This window comes from Erinaceus europaeus, chromosome 12 (assembly GCF_950295315.1).
Source record: "Erinaceus europaeus chromosome 12, mEriEur2.1, whole genome shotgun sequence".
Lineage (NCBI taxonomy): Eukaryota > Metazoa > Chordata > Mammalia > Eulipotyphla > Erinaceidae > Erinaceus > Erinaceus europaeus.
This window is the reverse complement of record NC_080173.1, coordinates 32686257-32693476: the sequence shown is the minus strand read 5'-3', so window position 1 is coordinate 32693476 and position 7220 is coordinate 32686257. Positions and strand designations below refer to the sequence as shown.

The 7220-nt window shown below is 42.2% G+C and overlaps 1 protein-coding gene across 1 annotated transcript in view; it reads left to right on the top strand.

The window, feature by feature from the left end:
- Nucleotides 1-218: 218 nt before the first annotated feature.
- The window catches only part of FLNB (filamin B), a 196956-nt gene continuing 189954 nt past the window's right edge, over nucleotides 219-7220 (top strand). The window contains exon 1 of the mRNA XM_060203030.1: nucleotides 219-352. The gene's annotated coding sequence lies outside the window, so the exon portion shown is untranslated. The remainder of the gene's footprint in view (nucleotides 353-7220) is intronic.

Genomic DNA, 7220 nt, shown 5'->3' with positions numbered 1-7220 from the left:
GTAATGTGTGCCCTCAACCAGGTGCGCCACCACCCAGCCCCTGTGTTGTTGTTCTGTCTCACAGTATTTATGTCAGGCATCTCTGAGCTGGTTTGGACCCCAGTGTCAAGGGCTCCGGCAGGGCACATATTAAGTAACTGGTCATTGCTGCAAGTGCAGAGAAGGACAGGGACAGACTTCCTAAGAAAGAGCTGCTTCTTGCTGAGCTGGGAGATGAGGGAGTAACTCTGAGGAAACAGTGCTGCAGAGAGGAGCAGTGAGTGCAGAGATCAAGAAGCAAGGCTGAGCCCCCAGAGGAACTGAAATGACCTATCCTGGCCACAGCACAGGACCTGAGGGAATCCTGATAGAGGTAGTGTGGGGCAGTGGGAGGAGCACAGGCACTGAGAGTGTTTGGGTTTGAGGTCCAGCTCTGCTCTCACTCCCTGTGCGACTGGGAGCACGTAACGAGCTCTCTTGTGCCCATTTCCTTAATTCGAGCAGCATCCTAATTCATTTTTTTCCTTCTTTTTCTACCTGTTGATGGGGGGGGGGTTACCTGCAACACTGCTTCACTACTTGTGAAGTTTTCTCTGCAAGTGGAGACTGCAGGCTTGAACCTGGGTCCTTGTGTACTGTAACGTGAGCCTTATTGGTGCACCTCCACCCAACTGCAAAAATACTATTTGTCTATTTATTTATTTATTTTGGGAGAGGAGAGAGAGAATCAGAGCATCACTCTGGCACATACACTGCCAGGATCATGAGGGACTTCATGCTTGACAGTCTAACACTTTATCTACTACACAACCTCCTGGATCACTTTCCACCCAATTTTTAAAAATACATATTTATTTATTCCCTTTTGGTGCCCTTGTTGTTTTATTGTTGTAGTTATTATTGATGTCATTGTTGGATAGGACAGAGAGAAATGGAGAGAGATGGTGAAGACAGAGTGGGGAGAGAAAGACAGACACCTGCAATTACAGAAGTCAGACCTTCCACCTGCAACCCACAATGACCCCTTATTCTTTGAACATAAAGAAGGATGTCTGACTAGATCTGGATTTTTTTTCTATTTTAAAATTGTTTTAAATCTTTATTTATTTTTTGGATAGAGACAGCCAGAAACTGAGAGGAAGGGGGAGATAGGGAGACAAAGAGACACCTGCAGCCCTGCTTCACCTCTTGTGAAGCTTTTCCCCTGCAGGTGGGGACCAAGGGCTTGAACCTGGGTCCTTGCACAGTGTAACACGTGTGCTCAACCAGGTGCACCACCACCCAGCCCCTAGATCTGGATTGTGACTGCTCCATACGCAGCAAGCTGTGTGTCCTTGAGTCAATGTCATCATGTCTCTGTGCCTTAGTTTTTTTCAACCACCGCAGTTAAAATGACAAAACTTCCCCTCAGACTTTTTATGAGCATTAAATAAATTTATATTATGTACAGTGTTTAAAACAGTATGTCTTTCTGAAATACTCAATAAATGTCAGCTATTGCCATCAGTGTCCCTCATACTTTATAGTGTATTGTACTTCTTGGAATGAAACAAAGGAAATGTCCTCCAAGGAAGTAAATAAGTAACATAACACAATTCCCACCACCAGATCTCTACATCCCATCCCATCCCCTGATAGCTTTCCCATTCTTTATCCCTCTGGGAGTATGGACCCAAGGTCACGGGTTGCAGAAGTTGGAAGGTCTGGCTTCTGTAATTGCTTCCCCGCTGAACATGGGCATTGACTAGTCAATCCACACTCCCAGTTTGCTTCTCTCTTTCCCTAGTAGGGTGGGTCTCTGGAGAATCGGAGCTCCAGGACACATTGGTGGGGTCTTCAGTCCAGGGAAGCCTGGCCGGCATCCTGATGGCATCTGAAACCTGGTGGCTGAAAAGAGAGTTAACATACAAAGCCAAACAAATTGTTGAACAATCATGGACCTAAAGGTTGGAATAGTGGAGATGAAGTGTTGGGGGGTACTCACTGCAAACTCTAGTGTACTACTGCTTTCAGGTATATATTTGCCCTAGTTTATGGATATGTGTGAACATATGCTCTATCTCCTGGAACCTGGTCTATATCTAGGTTTTGGGACTTTGCTAGGAAGTGAACCACCTGGGATGGAATTAGAGAATACTATGAAAGGAAGGTCTCCCCCGAGTAATGAAGCTGAAGGGTTGTCGTTCCACACCTGAAGTCTCTGGACACAGTGTGAAGTGAAGAATGCTGGGGTGGCACTTGTTGCGTTTAATATGGTTTTTAATATAGACGTCTTTTACCCATGTAAACAGAAAAGCAGTGGCAGGAAGGCAGGGAGCCAGTGTCAGCTAGCTCTCCACAGAGAACTGAGAAAGCCTGGAAATGCCTAGAAGGAGTACCCTTTTCCCCTCAAGGCAAAGTTGACCAGGACTCCAAAGATAACTTTGGAGTCTCATGGTCTGGGGGAAATCCATAGTGGGATATAGGGTGCACAGAACTGATGGATCCTTGATAAAATAAATAAATGAACACATAAATAAAATAAAATAATCCTGGAGTTCAAGGGGGCTTAACTACTAACCGTGATTAGGGGAATTACCATATAAGAGGTTCAGAGTTGGGGGAGATAGTATAATGGTTATACAAAAAGACTTTATGCTTAGAAGAACCAAAGGCTCCATGTTTAATCCCTAGAACTGTCACAAACCAGAGCTGATCAATGCTCAAGTAAAAAAATAATAAATAAAATATACATATTTATTTCATTTGGAAAGTGTAAAATTGAAAAAAAAAAAGAATAGGAAGTCGCGGTAGCGCAGTGGGTTAAGTGCACATGGAATGAAGCGCAAGGACTGGCATAAGGATCCTGGTTCAAACCTCCGTATCCCCACCTGCAGGGGAGTCACTTCACAAGTGGTAAAGCAAGTCTGCAGGTGTCTATCTTTCTCTTCCCCTCTCTGTCTTCCCCATCTCTCTCCATTTCTCTGTCCTATCCAACAACAACAACATCAATAACAACAACAATAAAACAACAAGGGCAACAAAAGGAAATAAACTAAAATAATAAAAATATCTTAAAAATAATAAAATGGAAACTACAGAACTACAAAAAAATGTAATAGTGGGGGAAAAAAAAACCCTATACTGAGAATTGGAGGAGGGAGGGAAAGCTGTTAACCATGGAGTAAAAAAAACACTAATTTGAAGGGAAGTCGGGCGGTAGGGCAGCGGGTTAAGTGCAGGTGGCTCAAAAAACACTAATTTTAGTGTTGTAAATACAAAAAAAAGAAAAAGTCATGGAACATATCATCAATAGAGTGCTTATGTTTAGTGTAGTAAGTAAGGATGTGAAGGACAGCTACAGCAAGGATGATTTCATTCATAAGGGAAATATAGAGAATTGAAATGCATAAACTTGAAAAAAGAAAAAAACAATATAGTCAACTCATATTTATGACCTGGGGAGAAATATGTTGGTTACCATTGGAGGGGACTGGAAGCACAGAATGTGGAAGTGGTATGCAATCATACCCCTGTTATCATATATATATATATATATACATATACATATATATCTTAATATACATATACATATACATATATATATATTGTAGTTTATAACATCACAGAACTCTGACCATACAGCCCAAGTTTAGGTTCTAGTTCTGCTCAGTATTAGTACTATTTATATCATAGTTATAACAGTCCTTTCACCCTTTCTGTCTCAATTTTTTTGGGGGGAGGGTCTGGGCTTCACATCTACAGGATGATTTTTTCAGACAGAAAGAGAAACAGAAGAGAGGGAAAGACACCACAGCTCCAAAGCTTCCTTCAGTGAGGGGCAGGGGTGGTCAGGATCAAGCTTGGGGAGCTCATGTGGCAAATCAGGCATACTATGCAGGTGAGCTATTTTGAGACTGAAACATCTTTGTGTCTAGAATGGAAAGATGCTCATTGTCTATTTGGCTTGGGCTTTGGACTTCTTTTTTTGAATATTTATTTATTTATTCCCTTTTGTTGCACTTATTGTTTTATTGTTGTAGTTATTATTGTTGTTGCTATTGATGTCATTGTTGGTGGATAGGACAGAGAAATGGAGGGAGGAGGGGAAGACAGAGGGGGAGAGAAAGATAGACCCTGCAGATCTGCTTTACCACTTCTGAAGAGATCTCCCTGCAGGTGGAGAGCCAGGGGGTAGAACCGGGTTCCTTATGCCTGTCCTTGTGCTTTGCACCACCTGCGCTTAACCAAGTGTGCTACTGCCCGACTCCCTAGCTTTGGACTTCTAAAACTTCTCCCATCCAGAGTGTTCTTCCACATTCTGGCTATAAGCCTATTTCTTCCTTTCCCTTGGAATTTGCAGACCAAGCTAAACATTAGTTTATAGCACAAATGTGTCAGAGAAATGAGGGTTGGTCTGGTTCTGTTTGTAATATAGACTGTGTCTTTAACATAATTATTATGTGTGAAAACTCTGCCCTCCCCTCCCCATCCTCTGCCAAATTTCCCCACAAAAAGCTCCCTCCCTAAGGCTTCCCCTGGGAGCAGAGGCTCAGAGCTTCAGGGTGTAATTACAAGGGAAGGAGCCTGAAATTTGTCTTATTACTGTTAGTAGTAAGGGAGCTTTGGGTTTTTAAAGATTCTGCTTCTAAAAGGGGAGTAGATGACATTTGTGTGTGGAGGGTAGGGGGGTGAAGGGGACAGGGGGAAGAGAAGCTTGTGATATTATTTTTAAAGTGAAATATTTTTAGTGAACAAGTCAGTGGTACATTCACACTATTGTACAAAAACCAGCTTTCTCTACCTAACAAAGATTTTTCATCACATCGCCAAACACCCCAAGTCCATTATATAGTCACCCCGTATTCTCACTACCCCAGTCGTGCTAACCTCCATTCTGCTTTCTTTCCTTTCCTATGGATTTGCTTACTATGGCTGCATCATATAGAGTATGTCAAGCAGTATGTAACTTTTATGCCCATCTTCTTTCGTTTACATGTTTTTGAGGTTCCTTTAAGTTGTAGTACTTGTCAGTATTTTGTTCTTTTTTATGGTTGAATAGTATTCCGTTCTCTCTTCTATTTTTAACCGGACTACTAGAGCCTCAGGCTTGAAAGCTTTTTAAGTAACCATTATCCTTAGCTTGGCTGAATAACATTTCATTGTTGCCGGGCTGGGCTAGCTTCACAGGTAGGAGAGAGAAGACCAGGGACTCATGGCTGAGCTGGGAAGCAGTATCTCGTTTATTAATCAGATACATCGCCTTTGATGCATCTCTTCACCAGAAGTGGCAAGTGAAAGGAAATGACTAGGAGAGGAGGCGGAGGAAAAAAAAGAGCGCAAACAGAACATAGAAAGCTTCCATCTAACCAGTGGGGATTAAACCAATACCCTGCAGGCAGGGCGGGACCCAGGTAAAACAGTGATTATGTAAATAGACCACATCGTAAGTAATACAAGTGAACATAATGTGATGATCAAAACAGAAGGTCTTATAAGCAGAATTTAGAAGCATACCAACAATTGTATGAATGAATAGATCACATTTTTGCTTATCTACAGACCTACTGATGGACATTCCAGTTTGAGCTAGTATGAATAAGATTCTACAAACATTTGCATGCTTCTGTGTGCATATATGTTTTCATTATATCTCTGGGGTATATACCTTGGCATGGAATCAGTTCTTGTTTCTTGTTTCAGCTTCCTTGACTATAAAGGTGGGCTGTTGCTGGCACACAATTCCTAGTGTTACATAAGACCATTAATGTGAAGTATCTGGCTTGATAAAATTGTTATGATCAGTGTTACTATCCAGCTAGATTGCAAGTATCTGTTGACACATCTGTTGACACAGGTTTCTGGTGCATTCTGCCTGGCATGAGGAGAGACTCAGCAACTCTTACTGGAGGGTTTGGAGATGAGTCTTCTTCCATGTACAGCTTCCCCTGTCTCTTAGGCTCTTCTGATTCTATTCAGAACAGAGACATTATTGCTCTTTCTCAATCCAAGAAAAGTGAGGCTCCTGGGAATTGAACAACTTGATTCATGTTACAAGACTAGAGAGAAACAGAACTTGAATATCAATCTAAAGCCTCCAGTGAAGGGAGCCGGGTGGTGGTACACCTGGTTGAATGCACATGTTACAATGTACAGGGACCCGGGTTTGAGCCCTCAGTCCCCACCTGAAGGGGGTAAGCTTCTTGAATGCTGAAGTAATATTGCAGGTATCTCTCTGTCCCTCTCCTTCTCTATCACCCCCTTCCCTCTCAATTTCTGGCTGTCTCTATCCAATAAATAAATAAAGATAATTAAAAAAACTTTTAAATGGATTAAAAGATAAATAAAACCTCCACTGAAGTTTCAATTTCTCATTCAACATCAGTATTTACTGTGTGCCAGGCACGTTCTGGGAATTGTTTGGGAAGACAATATAGACAGGAGAAATACTGTATAGTTAGTCTAGATGATGAACTAAATTCTAGGAGGTGATGTGTGTCAAAGAGAAAGGCAAAACACAAAAGAAGGCAAAGCTATTGCCAAGCAAGAGGTAGGAAAACTTCTGTGTATGCAGTGGGTGGTTTAGGATTCACAGAGAAGGGGACTTTTGAGGATAGAGTTGAGGGAATAAGGAATGACCACATGAACATCCATAACTATGACTCAGCAAGGCCACTAGAAACAACTTTACATCATGATGTTAAGTTCTGGATAATGGTGTTGACAGCTACCAGGTTTTAAAAACATATTTATTTATTTATTTCCTATTGTTGCCCTTATTGTTTCATTGTCATAGTTATTATTGTTGTTGTCGTTGTTGGATAGGACAGAGAAAAATGGAGAGAGGAGGGGAAGACAGATGGGGAGAAAAAGATAGACACCTGCAGACCTGCTTCACCGCCTGTGAAGCAACTCCCCTGCAGGTGGGGAGCCAGGGGCTTGAACCAGTATCCTTAAGCCGGTCCTTGCGCTTTGCACCATGTGCACTTAACCCACTGTGCTACCACCCAACTCCACAGCTACCAGTTCTTGATCCTCTGCTGTGTGCCCAGTCCCTGCTACCTATGATATTTTGGAAGCAGCTCAGAACCACATGAAGAGGCTGTTACCATTAATTCCCACATCCTCGTCAAAGGCAGATAGGAACTTGGAAGGCATGTATTCTCCTTAGTGAGCTATCTCCTGGATTCAGAGCAGGAATCTGAATCTGGATCTGAGTCCTGAATCTTTCTCATGCCTGAACTTTCCATGGGCTTCCTGAG